At 44.9% G+C, this 20,548-nt stretch overlaps 1 long non-coding RNA gene across 5 annotated transcripts in view; it reads left to right on the top strand.

The window, feature by feature from the left end:
* Window positions 1–17,847, top strand: part of LOC123618733 (uncharacterized) — a 37,844-nt gene extending 19,997 nt beyond the window's left edge. The window contains exons 2-7 of one of the 5 annotated variants that reach the window (XR_012506937.1): window positions 6,625–6,753; window positions 9,954–10,084; window positions 12,775–12,938; window positions 13,026–13,245; window positions 13,426–13,650; window positions 15,520–17,847. This is a non-coding gene — a long non-coding RNA (uncharacterized LOC123618733). Of the gene's footprint in view, window positions 1–6,624; window positions 6,754–9,953; window positions 10,750–12,696; window positions 12,939–13,025; window positions 13,246–13,425; window positions 13,651–15,519 lie in introns of all 5 variants that reach the window. The other 4 variants (XR_012506936.1, XR_006727196.2, XR_012506934.1 and 1 more) reach the window with 4 other exon arrangements.
* Window positions 17,848–20,548: the final 2,701 nt, after the last annotated feature.

Raw genomic sequence — 20,548 nt, 5'->3', positions numbered from 1 at the left:
ACTTTTAACCCTTTCTGAGACTTCCCCAAGAATCCGTGACTTACCCTACTCTGGGCTGAAGCGCGCAGAGTGGTAGACCAGATGTCCTTTAGTGGCAGGGCCCTGGTGGGCCACTGCTCTGCTGATTCGCTGGTGTTTGAGAATGGAAATGCCCCCAGAAGCTTTACATGCCACTCACGAGCCATTCCTGATGGCTGCGTCAACCTTCTAAACATCAGTAACCTAGAGGGTCCTTAAAATTTTTCTTTTATGAGTCATCTTTTATTAGGTGCTAATTCTTAATTAGGATATGAAATCATTCAGGGGTGCTGGGCAAAAAAGGTCATGGTTAGGAACGCACAGCTTGCCCCCCAAACTGAGCCCCCTTCAGTGGTACTTGTGTAGCCAGCCGCTCAGGTTTGAATTCCTTGTAAGAAAGGCGGACGATTGAAAAGCATATAAGCTGCCAGGCCCGTATAAGCCCCTTTCTTCACATGGACATATGTGTGGACTACCAGTAGGAGTCTCTGTCCTCCAGGCAAACGTGGGAGCCCCTTCTTCAGAGCCTCCCATCCCCCGGGGACGGCTGGAAGGCATGCAGCTAAAAGGGCCGGTCACTTTGCCGACTCTGCTCCGCAGACCAGGGCCAGAGGGAAGCCCCTGACTTCTGCTTCCTCCGGGCTCAAATGTTTCCTCTTAGTTCTAAGAGGTTGATCGTGTCTTCCATATTGTTTGCCTTTCTCCCCTAGCTTAAGCCCTCAGGGGTTGGATACTTTCAGACACATAATCGACACTTACCTTTCCCTTCCCTGGACCCTGTAAGGTAGGTGCCAGCAGCTCAAATGCCTTCCAGGTTGGTCAAGAAAATAACATACATATGGCAGACACTCTAAATAAAATACAGAGTAGGGAGGTCTCTTCCCAACAAAAATGCTCTTACCCAACCTAAAAGGTAAGATCTGTCAGTCAAACACCTCTTTGGGCTGCATTCAGCTGGCTGGCCACTGCTTAAGCCATATGCTTACACCTCTGATAAAATAATGCGTGTGTCCCCTGGTTGGATGTTCCTTTTACCTACATGTTTGACTCTCCTTTTGGGAAGCCCGTCTCCTCCCTCATGACTCATAGTAATCACATCAGAATAGAAGAGAATTTCAGGCCAGTGTCTGCCGGTGGGGTTGAGGGCAGAGTTGATGTTTCACTTCGTTGCACAGCTTGTCTCCTCTTCAGCATGAAATTCTCTCCTTGCCTTTATATCAGCTCTTGAAAATGTCACCTCCTTGCTTTGCTTTTTTGCCAGCCAGTCACAGCTCAGTCCTTTGCAGGCAGGGCTTGTCTTCAGCTTCTGCCCAAACTGCTTGTTAAAGGGCATCAGTGAGCCTCCCATTACCAGCCCATTATCCTCCGGCCCTGGCTGGTGCTCACCGCTCCTCCGAGCAGTCCTCCGCTGCTTGCACACCAGGACCCCATGCTCTCTGGTTGCCTTGGCTCCTCTGGCCACTCCCTTGCCATCTCTGTACCTGTGTCTGGGTAGATGTTCAACCTCTGAACTCTTCTCTACTTTGGGCAATTTAAAAGGAGCAAGTTGGTGAGCCCTGACCGATGTTGGGTCGGCCCAGGTAAGGGGATTATTGAAGACGGTTCTGGATGTGAGAGTGGGCTTGGAGATCCAAAACTTATTTTAAAATGACTGTTGTACTTGACTACCTCTCTGTCCAACAGGAACTTGTTTAGTGCCAATAAAATGTGCCAGGTGCTTTCCCCAGATTGGGCTTGACATCATCATGCCACACTCTTGAGACGCAAAGACGAAAAACACACAGGCATTCAGTGCCTCATGTTGCTCACAAACTGGAGGAAAACGAGCAACGTGACCAGTCCTAGTAAGTGCAGGGGTGGCAGCAAAAACCAGCCAGGGGATCAGAGCACTTTTTGGCGAGCTCTTTAAGCGCATTAGAGCGCTTGAGGGAACACTTAGAGATCTTCCCAGACTACAGTGTCTTCTCCCAGACTCACTAGTATCCGGGCTTGTGTATCTCCTAGATATGAATTCAGCATTGACTCTTGACTTTGACACATGACCTTGATGCTGGCCCCACCTTTCCCACAGCTGCCTGACTGCCCAGGTCTTTGTGAATGCTCTCAGCATCAGGGCTCCATCCCATCTCCCAGGGAAAGGACACTGAAACCTATTCTTCCCCAGAAGCCAAGCTTGGTGCTGGATGCGTAGAGAAAAGGTGATTGACAGGGTCCTTGCTTTCAAAGAGCTTAGCCTTTAATGGCCGAGATTTACAGCAAATGAACATATGGTAGGTGTTTTTCATTATGTGACTATTGCAGGAGTTCAGACAAGTGAGTATGTGCTGTGTTGCTCCCAGAAGACTTCATGGATGAGTGTGATGTTGATCTGGCTACTAAAAGCCTGGAGAGAATCTGCATGGCTTGGTGGAGGGATCAAAGCATTGTGAGAGAAGAGGGAACATCTGAGCATGGCCCCAAACGGCCGGGGATTTGTAGTTAGGAGAGTAGCCTCGTTAATAAGATGGGTAAGATAAGCGATCAGTGTTAGCAAAGAGCTTAATATCTCACTAGGAATTTGAACCTTCCCCCACACAACCAACCAGAAAGAAAGCTGCCTTGGTCTTCTTTGTGGTACCTCTGATGATGGGTCTGGTCTTAAAGGTTACGTGGCAATGGGTCAGAGGTGCTTGTGGAAAAGGTCACTTTAATGGAGGTCCTTTTTCTCAAGATCTGCGATCAGCTGAGATTGTCTAGGAACTTAACTCTGTGGTGCAGAAATCCGTCTTATTCACAAACCTCAAAGTGACAGAAAAACCTCTACAAAGCAGGAGGGCAAAGATCTGGAGGACGTGAACGCTTGGGCAGATGTGACACCACAAGGAAGGGTCTGGGAAGGTCCAGGTGTTTGTGACGCTGTGCCCTGACTTGGGGGGCACTTTGGGACTCTGGGAATAAACAGCGTCACCTGCTCCTGTTCTTTTCGGGACTACATTCTTAATGAGCAGCAAAGCCACCCTCTTCAGAGCCTGCCAGTTATTCAGCTCACAGACAAATGCTTCCTGGGTTACACTGAGCCAGTGACCGCGGCGAATCAGGCTGCCATCTAAAGTGTCCGAGCTGTGAGCTCGTATGTAGAGAGGACACTTCGAGGGGGCAGGTTTGCAGAATGAGGGGAGGAACGGCAAAGAAGGCGAAGACCGGCAAACAGGAAGGCATGCCTGTAGCACTGTTTCTGCGGGCAACAGGCTGATACCTAGGCCACCCAGATAGGCTGAGTAGTTCAGAACTTTAGAAAAAGATGTGCAAGGGTTTACTGGTCGTAATGGTTTAATATTGGTTTATCCCATGTCCTCTTACTAAAGACATACATATCTGTGTCTAGGTACACAGTCTTCTCTCCCTTGTCCATCTGGGATACCTCTCTGACCCTCACTCATCCGATTGCCTCCAGCCCCCTGTCTGACCCCTTCAGTTTGCAGGCTTGGCCACTTCCTTCTCGTGACTGTACCACTGTTCCAAGAGAAGTTTCTCCAAAGTGAGCTCTACTGTTATTAACTATTAATCACCAGCTGTGCCTCCCACCCTGCGACTCCCCTCACTTTTATATGCACCCAGGAATGCTCTCTAGGGCAGTGACATATCCTGCATGTAGCGCAGTGTGAAAGGACACAGGCTTTGAAGCCACCGGAGCCCAAGACCAAGCCCAACTGTCACTGACAGGTGCTGAGACCCTGAGCAAAGCACAGAACCTCCTTACCACTCATTTTCTTCTTGCAGCAGATAATTTAGGTCAAGGTGGCTAAGCGTAATCTACCGACCTCCTTCCATACTTCCAATCTTGAGAAGGTACAGCATTAACATATTTTACAAAGATTAAATACTCACCATTGTCAGATAACAAGAGAATATCACCAGTGTTGCAGGCATTTTGAGAAATAACTGAGAAGATGGAAAGAACCACATCAATAAAGAAAACTCTAGTCTGGGGTGCATACTATGAAACCCAGAGCAGAAGCTAGGGGAGCTGTTAGGGGCAGGAGCAACAGAGAACCAACCAATACAATTTAAAAAGCAGTAAAAACGTACCCCTAAAAAAGTCAATGTGTCTAGACAGGTTTACGGGCGATTTTAAAAACCAAATTTTCAGTAAAAAGACATATTGTATAATAATTAAAAAAAAAAATCCTAGAAAAATCCAAAAAATAAAAAAATCTGGAAAAGTCCCCAGATCAGAACAGGAAAAAAAAAAAAAATCACCTCAACAAACAAAACATTCGGCTACTTAAGGACACAGAGGCAAGAGTCCCCAATAATGTATTGACTAACTAGATCAAGCACTGCATTAAAAATACAATATACCATGACTGGGAAAGAAGTGATCCATTTATGGTATTTATGATATATAATAAGGAATAAATTAAAGTCTGCTATTAGCACCTAATTACAAATGAGTGGTATCCTTTATCAGGGATAATTTTTAGATAATTCACCATATTAACTATTGTTAGAGAAACAAATCATTTGGTCACTCTATATTTGGCTAAATATTTGAAAAAATTCAATTCTCGTTTCTGGTTTTAAAAAATAATTCAATGGGCTTGAATAGGAGAAAAATTTCCAGTAAAGGACATAGAAACATACAATAAATACTACCTTTAATGGTACTGTGCGTTATGATTAAGGGCAGAAATGGGATGAGAATTCTGATTACCATCATTACACTGGAAGTGGGTCAGAATAAATCAAAAAAATTTTTAAAGTGAATTATAGTATTGCAAATAGGAAACAATATTTGCCCATGTCTACATACAGAAGATATCCAAGACAAGAAACAAAAATTTCTGATAAATCAGCTAAATATAAATACATGTACAAGAATAGAATGCATTCTTATATATCAGCAGTAACTGATTAGAAATGAAAAGGAAATTAGAAAATTAGAATTAGAAATAAAATTTGAAACTAAAAAATGTCCCCTGTATTCAGCAACACAAAACATAAACTATTTAGGTATAAACTGTACAAGAAATATGCAAGATGTATAACAAGAAAATTGCAAAATTGTGAAACGTGAGTCGTTACAGGAGACCTAAGTAAATAGACATAATGTGTCTAGAAAGAAAATTCAGTACTTAAAGGTGTTAATTCTCTCCCCACCAACTTGTGGAACATAATAAAATCTCTGCCAGCATTTTCATGGAAATTTAAATGGAAGAGAAAATGCATGAGAATGACAAGAGAACATTTAACATAGAAGATTAATAAATAATATAAGGTCTACTACTAAGCTAATAAATTACTGAAACCTTATGATACATGCATGGGGCTCAACCAACCGGTTGACTGAACAGGATGCTAAGTTTTGCAATAGACTTAACCATTTGTGGTAACCTATTCCTGTATCTGTGATTAAAGTAGCATCTCAAATTGCGGGTGTGGGTGGAGTATGGAATTTTTAACAACACTGCTGGAATTGTTGACTACACATTTAGAATAACAAAATAAGACACCTAACTGATGCCATGAAATATAAAGTAGCCATATTAAAGAGCCAATTAAAAGAAAACACAAGCATTAGGGAAAAAGTTAAGAAAATAGATAAAAAATATTTTGGGGAAGCACATATAATCTAGATACTTTTAAAAAGCATGTACAGAGTATTTGACCAAAAACTAAAAACAACTCTTAGAAGAGACAAAATGCATTAATTAATTAAAAGACAAATTATAAACTTTTGCAAAATAATATTTATCAGGTTATGGATTACAATCTATAATTACATAAAGAACTTTTAAAAACCAATAAGAAAAATACAAATAATTGAACAGAATTATTTTAATAGGCAAAAGATATTTACAGGAAATTCACATATTAAGAACAATATATGAAAAGATGTTCAACTTAAAGGGAATGTAATTTTAAGCCAGAGTACTATATTTTGTTCTGTTTCTCTGGTTTGCAAAAATTAAAAAGACTAATATCTACCGATGGCAAGAACGTGGAGAACCCAGCATTCTTGTTTGCAGTAGGTGAAAGAGAAGGTTGGTGAAGCTTCCTGGAAATGACGTTGCCCACCTGTTCAAATGCAAAATGCACTTACGCTTTGATGAGGACATTTCACTTGGAGGACTTTAGCCTTAAAAAAAAAAAAAAAGCTTTTATATGCACCTTAAGATGCTTATTCTAGAATATTTTATAAACTGAAAATTTGAAGCACTAGGCCAACATGCAAACAGAAGATTAGCAGTCATCTTTTACCAAGCTATACGCTGACTGTGCGTATTCTGTAACAAAAAGCACATGTCCGCTAGCCTTCCCATGACCTCTTTAGAGCAGTCCCTTAGAGCTGGCTGAGAGGCTGTCTCCTGGGCTGTTGTCCTCAGTAAGACCCAGAATAAAACTTAACTCACAACTCTCACGTTGCACATGTTTCAACTGACAAACTTCTACTCTGGAATATGATGCAGAGTTATTAAATAGAATGATGTAGGCCTATGCGAACTGATAAGAAAAGAAGTATTGTTAAACAAGAAAAAGAAATGTATGTATATACAGTTGTTCAGAAATTTTAAAATGACTTTTAAAATGTTAAATGTTCATACAAATTGCTGTGTGTGTGCACAGAAGAGGGTCTGGATGTTGCCTCCTGCAGAGCTGACCTTGAGGGGCCCAGAGGCTGGTGATGGGGAAGATTCCTGCGGTGTGTTGTTTGAAGCCCTCAGGCTGCTGTGAGGCTTGATGGAGCAAACCCAGGTGAGGCACCAACCACAGAGCCCGTTATGTTTGCAAAAGACAAGTTCCTTTTGCAGTTGAGGGTGAAGCTCGACGTGCTGCACATTATTACGCCACACTCTTCGCTTCATTGACCTTCCTTGACCTTGAGCTCTAACAGATTATCTTAGAGGGCTTACCATGAATCACTTCTACCCAGCAGCCTGAAGCCCCATCTTGGAACGGAGGGCGTGGGGCACAGAGGACCGAGTCCCCCTCGGTGTAGCTCTGAGCTCTACTATGACAAAGTTGATTTGTGCTGACATGTTGAAGCCACACTTTCACTGGCAGAGCCCCTGGAGGGAGGGGAATTAACATGCTGCAGGCCTCCCAGCCCTGTCACCTTTAGTGGGGCACGTAATTAATGTGTAAGCTGTTCAACCATGTTGTATTAACTGTGTCTCCAGCCAGTGCCCAATGTGACAAGATTAGCAGAGAGCACAGTTATTCATCAGTGAGTTGTCACAGTTTAATTGTCCTTTAAATGCTTCAGAATATAGCAGAGGTTGAAGGAGGCAGGGACAGATTCCCTTAGCTTCCCTGAGAACCAGCCCGTGTAGACACTGAGAAAACTAAGCACAATTTCCAAGCAAATAGTGAATCCCAAAAGAGGCTGTATTAGCATGCATTGCCCTTCCCCTCTTTACACGTCTTTCTTCTTACCCTTGACCCTTAATAATCAGGGTACCTACTATCAGCTGAGCGCTAATCATATGCCAGTTCAGAAACAGCATCTCATGCAAATTTTGGAATAACCCCATGATAGTGGCTATTGTGTTATGCCCATTTTACAGATGATGAAGCTGAAGTTTAGAAAAGTTAGGTGACTAGTCCAAGATCCTCTGGCAGATAAATAGAAAAACTGATGAGACAAAGGGAAGGGGGCAGGGCACAGCCATTCAAGGACTGACAGAGCCGTTAACAACAAGATGGCAGAAGATTCAACTCCCAGTGGGCCTTGAGGCCCAAGATGGCGGGAGATTTGACTTCTGGTAGAGCTTGAGCTTCATTATACAATCATTGTAATATTAACATGGCAAATGGCACTCCCACAGGCTCCATGACAGTTCTGAGGCTGACCACCAAAGGGCAGAGTGGGCCCAGTTCCTGGGACTCCTAGCCCCTTCCCCAGGGGGATAATCCTCCCACTCGTTAGCATATGAAGCTACCGAGCCCATAAAAACCGGCGACACCACGCCTCATGGCTGCCTCTCTCGCTCCCTCATCCTCGAAGACAGCTTGCACCCTGTCCATGGGGTGTGTATCTATTGAGAACCCAACCCGCACACCTCACGGCCTTTCTCTTGCTGTCTGAAACAACCTACACTCCATGCAGTATGTATCTCTCAAAATAAACCTACCTTTACTCAACTGTGGCCCACTCTTGAATTCTCTCCTGTGCGAAGCCAAGGACCCACACCTGGCAGGGCATGTCCCAGGGGCTCCACCGAGACCTGGGACACGGCCCTCCTCACACTCCACATTCATTTTTCCTGTGTCACCGGGAGTACAACTCAGTCCCAAACTGTGTGTGTCTGTTGGGGAATGTGCTGAAATATTCCCCAATGTCTGAAATCCTCTCCATCTGATAGGACCTAGCTTAAGAGTGACTCTCAGAAATGCCAGAACTCTTCAGAGAATCTATCCCCAACATCTGCATCCTAAAGAAGTTTATTTTATTTTTTTTTAAATTCTCAAACCTCGACACATTCTTTTTTATATATATTTTGATTGAAGTACAGTCAGTTTACAACGTTGTGTCAATTTCTGGCGTACAGCACAGTGCTTCAGTCACATAGGAACATATATATATTCATTTTCATATTCCTTTTCACCATAAGTTACTACAAGATATTGAATATAGTTCCTTGTGCTGTACAGTATGAACTTGTTTATCTATTTAATATACATTAGTTAGTATCTGCAAATCTCGACTTAAGAAGTTTATTATCTAACATCCCACAGGTTAGTAGAATTCACTCTTGTGAACGTACCCTCCCATCCGTTTGCCCACACATGGGTTCAAAGCAGCCATCGAATTGTTCAGGGACAGAAATCTCTGTTCTGCGCACTGGAGATTGAAATCCCAGCTGGAGTCCTGTCCCTCCTTCCCTGGGCTCTCTGATGTGTGCTGCCTTTACAACCAGCCATCTGGGGACCTTGTCCCCTATCTGCACTAGGGTTTGCCCTGGGTTTCTTTATTTGAAGCCAAAATCTTCTTCTTGGAACCTTTTGATTGGTCTTCTTTGCCCAAGCCTGGGGGTCACCGTTCGTGTAAATGGATCTCTAATCTATTTTCCTAAACTAAAGAGACTGGTAGCGTCTAGCTCAGCTTTCTGAAATAAAAAATCTCTGCACTTTCCATTTGTTACCAAGTCCAAGCTCGTACTGCTCGCTGCACGACAGGCCAATAAATTGAGAGAGGAGTTGCTGGGCAAGGAATAGTGACTTTATTCAGAAAGCCGTTAGATTGAGAAGATGGTGAACTAGTGCCTCAAAAAAACATCTTTCCCGAGTTGGAATTCAGGTTTCTTTTATGCTCAAAGGGGACAGGGTGTGGTTGGTGGCCGCAAACATTTTAGTGTCAGAATCCTTTGTTCTTGCAGCTGTCCATGTAGGTCCTAGGTTGGGTCATGATGTCCCTGTAAACCTCCAACAAGACACATGTTACTCTCTGTTCCACAACTTTTTATCTCTATATGAATGGGAAAGTGTTACACCCTTAAAGGTCAAAGCCTTGAGAATGGGCGCTCCTGTGTATTTCAGGCTCCAGGCAACATCCTTTTACAAAAGGTGCAGAACCAGCAAAACTGAGCACAGGAGACAGAGCACAGGCTTAGAGCCAAAGGAACAGATCTAATATGGAGTCAGATTTATTTTTCCCTATTACACGTCCTTGAGTAAATGGATTAAGGAGCTACTGAGATTCCCTCCCAATCTTACAAGATCCCACCGGAAGAGAGGTGTTGGGACTAAAACTGGCTGACTTGTTGATTTTAAGTGGCAAAAGTTAGCAGAAACAACTTCCCTGGCCACATGAGACTGAAAGCAACCCCTCACTCCTCCCTGCAGATGCAGATTGTACCACGTGACTTTTGCCGTCTCCCCCAGCTAAACAGGCAGAGTCTATTTCTCCACCACTTGACTCTGAATTTAACCTGTTTGCCTCTTTTGGTTCATAGGATGTTACCAGGCTTGTTGCAAGCAGAGGCATGAACAAGCACTTGTGCGATGGGCTTTTGTCCTCTGATGCGGCCACCCCTTGTCCTGAGAACCCGCCTGGCATGGGGCACCCGAAGAAGGAGGGATACAGGTAGTCCGTCTTCTCAGTCACCCCAGCCCGGCCACCTTACGTCATCAGACAGCCAGTCCTGGACCCTAGACACTTGGCCGAGCCTCCTGGCCACTCCGCACCTGACTCCTCCGGACGTGGGAGAAATAAATGCTTCCCTTACCCACCAGGACAGCATGAAACCTTTTCTGAACAAAATCTGAAAACAAAACGAAACAATATTATAGAAATTAGTGTCTGTCTTAGTTTTCAAGCGTTTGATTTCTTTTAACTTATTCATCTTCTGAAATGATTGATTTGGGAAAAATGAAGCCTGTTCGTTATAAAGAATGGAACTAAAACAGGAAAAGAAAGATTTAAAACGACTTCACATCCAACTTCTCTGCCACAAACGTCTCAGCCTCCAGTGGCCCTCACCTCAGACATCTCTCTCCCCGTATCAACTGTGAAAGAGGCAGGCGTAGATAAACCAAGAAATATCTTTCAATAAAAATGGGATTAGTGCCACCTACTATTTTCAATATAAAAGTACTTTATTAAATTTTACTGTAATTTCAGAGAAGATGGGGTGATGTTTGAACGAAGGGAACCACAGATCTCCAAATAAATGTTGCCTTGCAACAAAAGATGTAATTTTTGTAAGAGAGCCCTCTGAGCTCAGGAACAAGAAGGCAAAAAACATTGAGGTGGGCTCCTTTATGTTTTTTAACTCCATGTTTTAATTTCAGAAAATTTTAATAAGGGGGAAACCGGCAATCTGACACTTTGACTATTTCTCATGATTTTTGTTGGTGATATTTGCAAGGCGAATAGCATTTGCAATCTATTATGTAACAGTGATTCCCACTGTTGAGTCTTTTTCTATTTTTAAGTAGATTTGATACTTAGGAGTCCTTTTCCCAATAGCTTTCCCTCTCCTGGTTGGGTTTCTATTTAGCTTTATCTCCTTGCTCGGCTGGATTTTTTTTATCACTGAGCCGTTCTCCACTCCTCTGTCCCCTACCAGGGTCTCACTGCTGCTGGATTCTTAAATTCCTGCCTGTCCAAGATTGCCTGTGGCCTTTGTAATCAAAGGGAAACTTAGTTAGATAAACAACTTTATCTTTCTCTCAAAATTTATACCCCATGTCCTCCTTTTTTTCTCTTTTCCCTGATTTAAAGAAAAATTGTGCGGTAAGATATACGTAATATGAAATGTACCATTTTAACCATTTGTCTTCTGGTTTTAAGTGTTGACTTGTCCTTCCTCTGTTCATGCTAGTGGGCTGATTTTTTTTTTTTTAAATGTCTCAAGACAAGACCCTATTTTTGGTGTGCTTCCCTGTGACTATGGTTCCTAGAAGCCAGCTTGGCTGGGTATAATATTCTTGGTTAACATGTTCTTTGCCCAGAATTTCCTCTCCACACCACTGTCTTCTAACTCTGAGTGCTGCCGTGACTGAGAACTGCCTGCTGGTCTGCATGTCCCCGGCCAGCTCCCTCCCTTGCTCTCTGTGTCTGAATGCTTGAAGCAAGCCTTGTCCTTCGTGTTTATTGACTCAACCAGGAAATATTTCAGTGGCGTTCATTCTGTATTGATGTTTCTTAATGAATGTTTCTTAACTAATAAAAGGAGCAGAGTTCATCTTTTAGGTTGGTTTCAGTTCATGTTCCTTTGTTCACGAACATTTTCTTCTATTACATACTTTAAAAGACATTCTATCCCCTTCTGTGAGGTTTCCACCCCAGGGACACCGAGGAGTCATATCTGACTCTCCTTTGCCTGTCCTTCCTTCTCTTGTTTTTTCCATAATTGTTTTGATCTGTAGTCTTTTCTTGGGTGTTCACAGCTGTCCTCTCAAGCCTGTCTTCCTCTCTGTCAGTAACCGATTACCCACCGTGTCCCTGGCTGTTTTGTTAATTTACTAGTTCAGTTAATGATGTTGCTTTGGCACTAAATTTTTAAAAAAGTTTTCATCCAAGCCCATTCTGTGCATTTTAATCTCACGGTCTAACTCACTCATATTTTCACGCAGGCTTTCTCTGATGTGAAGGGCTCACGGGAGTCTTTCTGTGTCTTCAGGTTTTATTTTCGCTGGGACCACTTTTCTTCATCAGACTGCAGCGTGCTCTGTACTGCCTTCCCCTTTCATAGTTTTCCCCGAAACATGTTCATCCGGTTACTGTGTCATTTCTTTCTGTCTGTCTTGTTCTTAACTCCGTTTGCTCTAATATCATTAGGAAAATTCTCCTCGAGAACTATTCTGCCTTCTGTGACGTTGTCTCTGTGGGTCTTAGTTCCAGGGCTGAACTGTGTTTTATCAGCTTCTTTTCTTTCTCCCTGTCCCCGCGGCGGAATATTCCTGGGACATTCCATGGGAAACCCTCAATGGCAGGGCACCCTGGAGCTCTTCCCTCTCTCTGGGGGCCAGGAAGAAGCCAGCTGGGCCTCCTTCCGTTCCCTACAGTTGGTCTTTGTATTTTTCATGCTGGCCTGATTACCCCATCATCACCTTCTCTCCAAATGCAGGAGCTTCGGGAGAGCTCTTGGAATTTTTTTAAACTTCTTTGTCTTGTGTAGCTTCTGGTTGTGGGGCAGAGTGCCTTCCTGAGCATTTTAATGCCCAGCTTGAACTTGGCTTTCCTTTTTCCAGCTACGGAACGAGGCCCCCTTTCCCTGGTTCGGAAGTGGCTGGCCAGGATTTTGCAGACCTTTGCCCTTCTGTTGGCAGGAAGAAGATCTGGCTTCGCTCTCCCATCCTTATCCCATTTAATTTGACAGCACAGCCAACAGCAGTCAGCACTGGGCCCCATATGGTGTGTATTTAGAAGCACCTTCTTCCAGGACTGCATCGTACTGCATTAACACATCAGTCGGATCCCTGCTCCCCCACAGGTGAGAAACTGTTTCTTTTCTTTCTTTCTTTTTATTTCGCGAGATCAGAGACTCAGCATCTTCATTTTGCGCTATATAAAATTGCAGTTAGGAAATTAAATTTGGAGGAGGAAGAAGGATGTTGAAGTCGCTTCCGATCACATGAAAGTGCAGTGGACGCTCAGCATGGGAGACGACTAGGCGGGGGAGCCTGGGCTAAAGCCTCATTGGAGCCTCACAGATACGGACTGAAGTCGCAGCAGCCACAGGTCTGGGCCAGAGTCGAGTCGGGTGATCAGACCCCAGACAGAAACAAAGTCCTGTGTGGGTGAGTGCTGAAGGGGACCATCTGCTTATAAGAGTCAGGACAAGCTGCTGAATTTAAGAGCAATGACTGTGGCAGTAAAGCAGAAATTCACTCTAAGTACTGATGGCCAGTGGTGGTTGTACTAGCTTGTCCTCCTTTATACTAACACTCTCCCCTCCCTTCTCCCAAATGGGTGCCTAGGAAGGTACAGGATGCTGCAGAACATTCCAGAGCAGGGTTCAGGCCCCTCCTCTGGTCTGAGCTGCACGTGTACACAGGACAAGTCCCAAGAGAATCAGAGACCTGCCAGGAACAGGAAGCTAGAGACTGCAGCATCAACACTGGCACCAGGTCGACCCACCTCAATTACTGACGGTTCGCGAGGAGTCAGGAACCACGGTGTGTGCTTCACAGACATTGTCTCATGTAAGTCTACCCCTTGATACAGACAGGAGCATGGAAGAAAAAAAAGTTAAGCTACATGTACAAAATCATGCAACTAGAAGAATGCCAGAGTTAGAACTTTTCCCCTAAGTATATCTCTGCAATACAACATGTATTGACTTTTCATGCTTTTCATTTGACTTGAAACCATATGAAAAGGATCTAGAATTTTTGAGAAGACCCAGATCAACCCCTAGTACTGGATAAACACAGAGTCTCCAAGACCTTCTAAGAGTGAATAAACAGACAAAATCAGTGATAATAGGAAAACCCTCAACATTCAAAATAAAGTTTTTTGTAATAACCTTTAATTAAAAAGAATATGAAAACAAATATATGTATGTAGATGCATGACTGGGACATTGTGCTGCACACCAGAAATTGACCATTGTAATTGACTAGAAAGAGAAAAAAAGAGAGAAATATATGTATATATATAAGTTTTAATTTGAAGAGTTAAAGAAAAGGTTCTCCCAAGATGCCATGGAATTGTCCCCTCCCCCAAACAAAAAGTAGGAGGACATGCCAGAAATCTCTAGTTAAAAGAGGCCACTGCACTATGACAATGTATTTTCAGATGAAAATACATGAATTTATTTGAAAATGTATTGTAGATAGTGAATAATAGATTAGATATGGGAAACGAAACCAAACAAGTGAATTAGAAGACAAATTACTAAAATGACTAAAATTCTTCCAAAACCAAGGGAGAAGATGATGATGTCATGAAGGTAAGATGGGTTAGGGCCCCGTGGGGTACACTTAGGACATTATGACTATGTTAGCTGAGAACTAATGAAACATTTCCCCTGAGCTAAGCAAAGACATCAATGTTGAGATCAAAAGACATCACCACGGGCCAAACAGAATCAGTAAAAAGAGATCCACACAGACATATATCTTAACACAACACTGAAGTCAAGCTGGGGAAGATTGCATGCAAAGGGGAGAGACAATGGTGACATTAAGGGATTCCTGATGCCTGCCTGGGAAGCGTTTGCACCCACCAGACCCCTGCAGGAAGCTTCCTAAATATTTAGGGCTTTGCCCCAAACTTACTGAAGCAGATTTGCCAAGGGTTGAGTGACGGCATCTCTATTCTTCACAAGTTCCCCAGGAAATTCTGAGCTGCCACTGGCCTTGGGAACCATTGCTGGCTGGATGCCAAGAGACAGGGGGCACATGAACTGGCCAGTTACACAACCAGTATCCACTAGCCAAAGCTTTCTTACACAGCTAACAAAAAACCAGTTGAGAAATAAAGTGGGAAACAATGTCCAATCAGGAAAAAAAATAAACATCAGGAGTGATGTCAAACAGAAATGTGCAAAACCTGTGTGGTCAAACCAGAGGTGCATCCATGACAACTGATAGCAGCACAGAGCAAGGTGCTGGTTGGGAAAACGTAAACCTGTTTTCCAAATGGGATAGAAAAATAAAGCATGTTAAAATGTGAGTATCTGGTTGAGACACGCAGGCATTCATGCCGATAGTGTTATGAAATCCCTTGTTAGTCAGCTAAGAGGAGGTTTGGCAAGAGGGACAGGAGACAGACGTATTTCAAGCCTGAGGCAGAAGGAAGCTCTGAGTCCTTGACTGGACCCAGGCAGACCAGTGGGATAAGCACTGGACAGAAAGGTCATGTTCTAGGTTTCAGTCCTGATTCTCCCACTAACCAGGGGTGGGATCTTGAAGGAAAACTTGGCTATCTCTTACTTCTTCTTGGGGTTTTTTCTAATTACACAGTCAATACACTCAAACTAAAAACAAACACTCTTAAAAAACACAAGGCATCACCATATGCCGACCATCCCTGTTTAATGTTGTGTGTTTTCTCTGTCACGTCTATAGCCACAGGTGCGTAGGGACCTGCAGTGATGGTGTTTGACAGCTGTCCTTCACATCTGGCCGTGGACTGAGAACCTCTCCATGTCAACACGCAAGGATCGTGTTGTCCTCCCCCATGGTTGCTTTGTCACTTACAACGACTGCTTTCCAATTTTGGGACATTTAGTCTGTTTTCTTTTTTTTTTTCTTTTTTCTTTTTTAGTGTCAAAATAACGGCAGAGAATGTTCTTGAGCTTTGAAAGTTGCCACTTTTCTGATTTTTGTCTTTTATGGGAAGTACCTAGAAGCTGAATTGCTAAGTCACAGTGTAAGTTCATTTTAAATAATATAATAATAAATATGTGCTATATGACTATAAGGATGGATGGTCTGCTTGGCACCCCCTTCTCACCCTGGCTTCTTCGTGTGTATAGTAAAGGCCCATGACCTGATGTTACCGAGTCCAAACTCAATCTGCTTGCCACACAACAGGCCAATGAATTGGGAGACGAGGTGTTGGGGCAGGGAAGAGCGACTTTATTCAGAAAGCCGGCAGACTGAGAAGATGGCAGACTGATGTCTTGGAGAACCATCTTCCCCAAGTCCGACTTCAGGCTCCTTTTATACTAAAAAGGGGAGAGGGTGTGGTTGGTTGTTGCAAACTTCTTGGTGTAGGAATCCTTTCTTCTTAGAATCCTTTGTTATTGTCCACCTGGACCAGTCACAGTGCCCCAGTAAAACTTCCAACAAAACAAATGTTATTTTCTATTCTGCAACTTATCTTTATGAGTGCAAAAGTGTTAATATCTTTAAAGGTCAGAGCCTTGAGAACAGGCTCTCCTGTCTGTTTCAGGCTCTAGGCAACATCCTTTTACAAAAGGTGCTGAACCAGCAAAACTGAGCACAGGAGACAGAGAACAGGTTTAGAGCCAAAGGAACAGATCTAATATGGAGTCAGGTTTGTTCTTTTCTATTACACTGAGCCTTCCAATCAGAACTTCTTGGTCATAGTCACTCATTCGGTCAACAAATGACAGTACTATGGTTCTCACTGGCTAAGATCCTGGTTCCCCAGAGTTGACACTCAGGACTGCTGACCCGAGGAAAGGCTCACTCTGATGGGGACATGGATGAGGAGACAGACAAACTCTTGTGCCCAGGGAGGGTCCTGGTGCTTTGGGTGGCTGCAAACTGCTTGAACTCTGAGTGAGCCTTGAAAGTGAGGCCACTCTCTGAGTGGACCTGTCCCAGCAGGAGGCACACTCCAGATGGAGGGGTCAGTCAGGATGCTCAAGTCAACCTGCTCCAGAGCCTGGGGGACATGGGATGCAGGATGGAGGAGTGCATCCCTCTCAGGTCTCCTCGTGAGTGAGTCCTAAATAGTTTGCCAGGCCCTCCGAGCCTCCCCAGACCAGCCCCGCTACTGTGCTGGGGGCCAGCGAGAACTGCCCTGTTGCAAGGTTTGTGCACTTGTCTCTCCAGGACCTCAAAACTCATGGTCAAATCCCTCTGCGAAAGCTTGGGAGCCCGACTCCCTTCTCCCACCCCATAGCTTCCTCCTGCCTCCCTGACTCAAGTCCTCACTCTTCTGTCCCCAGGCAACCCCTCAAGCCTTGGCCAACCCGGGTGAAGTGTGTCAGTCTCCAGGCTGGTACCTCCCGGCCTGGGGCGGGGTCCTTCCTTCCACCTGTGCCAGGTGAGGCCACCCCCTGGAGTGAGGGCAGCAGAGCTCCTCTGTAAATCCGCAGAGGAAGGGGATGCTGCCTCAGGAGGCTTTGTGGTGAGGCAGATCCCCAGGGACCCTGACTCCCGGGTCTCAGGGCCGAGCTTCTCTGGAGGTGTGGCCGTCATGGGACCTGTTAGGGAGACTTGGGCTGCTGATCACAGCCTGGAGAGCAGATGATGAGGTGGCCGCTTCCTGGATGTGCCGGGCACTGAGTTGGGGGAAAAGGCTATTCAGGTCAATGGGGAAAAACAGGCACCACACTGGGGAGTCTGTGAAAGGAAATAAGGGAGCCCTCACTTAAAGTGGAGTCGGGGCATAGAAAAAACTCCAGTTACCAAAGGGGAAAGGGCAGAGGAGGGATAAATTAGGAGTTGGGGATTAACATATACACACTACGGTATATAAAATAGATAAACACCAGGACCTACTGTATGGCACAGGGAGCTATTCAATTTCTTGTAATAAGCTATAATGGGGAAGAATCTGAAAAAATATGTATGTGTATGTATAACTGAATCGCTTTGCTGTATACCTGAAACTAACATTGTACATCAACTACACTTCAATAAAAAATAAAGTAAAAAAATAAAAAACTCTGAAAAAAAATAAAAGTGGAATCAGGGGCCCTGAAGTGGGAAGCTCTCATGCAGAGGCAGCAGCAGCTCACAGAACCCAGGAGGAGGATTTCCTCCCCACCCCGTAACAACTAGCTCCCCACCCAACAGCCTGCACCCAGCGAGGACCACCACAGCCTGCCTGGGTCCCTCCTTCCCTCTACAAAGCTCTCCACACTCACCTCTGGTTTGCCATGGTTTCCTTGATCCGAATTGCAATTCTCTGTTCTTCTGGATGACCTCATTTTACTGGTAAAATAACTGAATTTTTTTTTTTAAGGTCACTAAGTCTAAGGTGGGAACTGTGCAGAAAGGTTTATTGCAGGGCTGAGCAAGGAGGACTGGGTGGCCGATACCCAAGAAAACCCCGAGCTCCCTGAAGGGTTTCAGAAAAGCATATTTAAAGGCAGGTGAGGGAGGGGGGTTGCAGAGTATGTGATCAGCTTGTGCACAGTTCTCTGATGGGATGATGTTGAGGTAACAGGGCGGTCAACACCACCAACCGCCAGGCACCAGAAGGTCTGGGGGCCATGTGCTTTAGATATTCAGGTAGTTAATTTCTTCCCTTTATGGGTGGTTTTTAGCATCTGAAAAACTCAGGAAATAAACCTGAGATACTACTGTCGGGTCCTCCAGAGAGGAGCTGCAGCAGAGGATATGGGGAGGGGTCTGACCCTGAAGGCCCCGCAGGGTCCTGCTTAGTTACAGGAAGACATCCCCTTCCCCAGGGTGGGCTGTCTCACGCCCTCTTCCCCAGCTAGGACCTAGGATCTCCCAGGCAGGATGAGTGAATGGCTAGCTTTCTCCTCAGCCTTTGAAATCACCTGGTGACCTACTAAAACACAAAGATGTTTTCCTCCAGAAGATGTTCAAGGATAGTACATGATTTTCTATCCAGTTCCCATGGGCCTCAGACCCTCCAGAGCCCCCAGCCTCCACGGTCTGTGTGCTCCATGGTTTGATAATATGGGGTCGTTCCCCTGACCCCCTGCTGGTTCTAGGGGCCTCTCACACCTTGCAAACATGCTCAGGAAGGTGAGACATCTGTGCTCCATAGAAGCTTTTAGCAAGGGGTCCAAGACAGTTCCTCTTGTCTAATCCAGATTTCCCCAGGCAGCAGCGAAGCCAAGAAACGTCTTGGGAGAAATGCTCTAATGAAGGGACCTTTCAAATACTTTCCCGTAAGTTCAGAACCATGGTATTCCAGCACCAAGGAGAGCAAATACGGCAACCTCAAATTTCCTGTCGCTTGCCAGCATTTCCAGTCTTCCTGTGGCAAAGAGGCAGAGCAGTGAACCTGGGACTAAGGAACCAAGCCAGGCGCACCTGCGTACACAACACACTGGTGTCAGTGTACTGGCACCCGGACAGGTGTCTTTTTCCCTGTGGAATTCCCCATCCCTCAGGACGTGAAATGCAGGTGTTCACAGGCAAGCCTCTTCTCAGTCGCTGTGGCAGACTGTCTCTCTGGAGGGAGCAGGTGGCTCAGTCTACTGACGAGTCAGCTGAGATGGAAGCACTGATTTATGTGAATGTGTGCATGTAGATGGGGCCCCGGGCAGCTGAGGTCCTGAGCTCCATGCAAGCCTCTGGCCTGCCAGTCCCTTGAGGCTCTGGAGGGCTGCGAGCCCCTCCTCTCTTCCCTCCAGACCCCACTTCTCCTCTCTGGAAATACACATGTGCCTTTGTCCTTGCTCCCTCAGCTGCCTCATTTATGTATTCATCCATTCACTCACTCAACAAATACTAAACGAACGTCAAAATCTCCAGCCATGCTCATCACATTGTGGGGATGTGGCAGAGAGCGAAACAGACATAAATCTCTGCCTCTCATGGCATATACCTTCTACTGCAAAGAGACAGATAATAACAAAGATCAGTAAATGGAAGATATTAAGTCTTTTATCATGATAAGTTCCAAGGAGAGAAATGCAGCAGAGAAATGGGAGAGGACCATTTTCCATCCTCTTGCCTTCCTTATCCGTCTCCAAACCCAACCCATCCTTCAGGCCAGGCCACTCCCATCCTCAGCCTGCAGCTTCCCTAAATGTTGAGGGCTCCTCTGAAGACTCTTTTGGAACTTGTTCGAGGTTTCACGTGTACCCAGTAGACCTGAAGATCTTACACTCCCATGAACTATGGCCCGTGAGGATCATGGACACTCACTGAAGCTCAAATGATTGCTGTGCCTGATGGACTGGGTGGAAGCTCCACGGATGTCTGTCTGCCAGCCAGAGTGACTCTGTGTACAGTCTTGGGGTCTTTGCCGATGGTGGATGCGTTTCACGCCAGGACACTGGAGCTCAGAAGGAAGCACGCTTTCTGATTTCATCTTCACGCGCCCTGCTGAAACAAGGGCTATCCACGTTTTCAGAAACTCAGACAGGTTAAGAGGAACAAGCCCCAGGTTTCAGAACTATTGAGCGTAGGATCCGAGAGCTGGAGGCCAGCCTGTCTGATCTCATTCTCTGAGGCTAGAAAAATGAAGTCAGGCAGCTCTGAAACCGAATTACCTGTCTGCCAATTTTGCCTCGATCCAGCTCTGTCCTAGCAGAATTTGAACAAATTTTATATATTAAAACCAGTAACAATCACTGCATGACTTCCGATCGGGCTAATAAATGAACAACAATAAGGAATCATGCTAAGATAGTTGGATATATAGATTTTTGGCGTTGAGCTCCGATTATACTGAAATGGAGAGGTGGGAGGT

Source organism: Camelus bactrianus, chromosome 5, assembly GCF_048773025.1.
Source record: "Camelus bactrianus isolate YW-2024 breed Bactrian camel chromosome 5, ASM4877302v1, whole genome shotgun sequence".
Lineage (NCBI taxonomy): Eukaryota > Metazoa > Chordata > Mammalia > Artiodactyla > Camelidae > Camelus > Camelus bactrianus.
The sequence above is the reverse complement of the archived record's forward strand: the minus strand, read 5'-3'. Positions and strand labels throughout refer to the sequence as shown.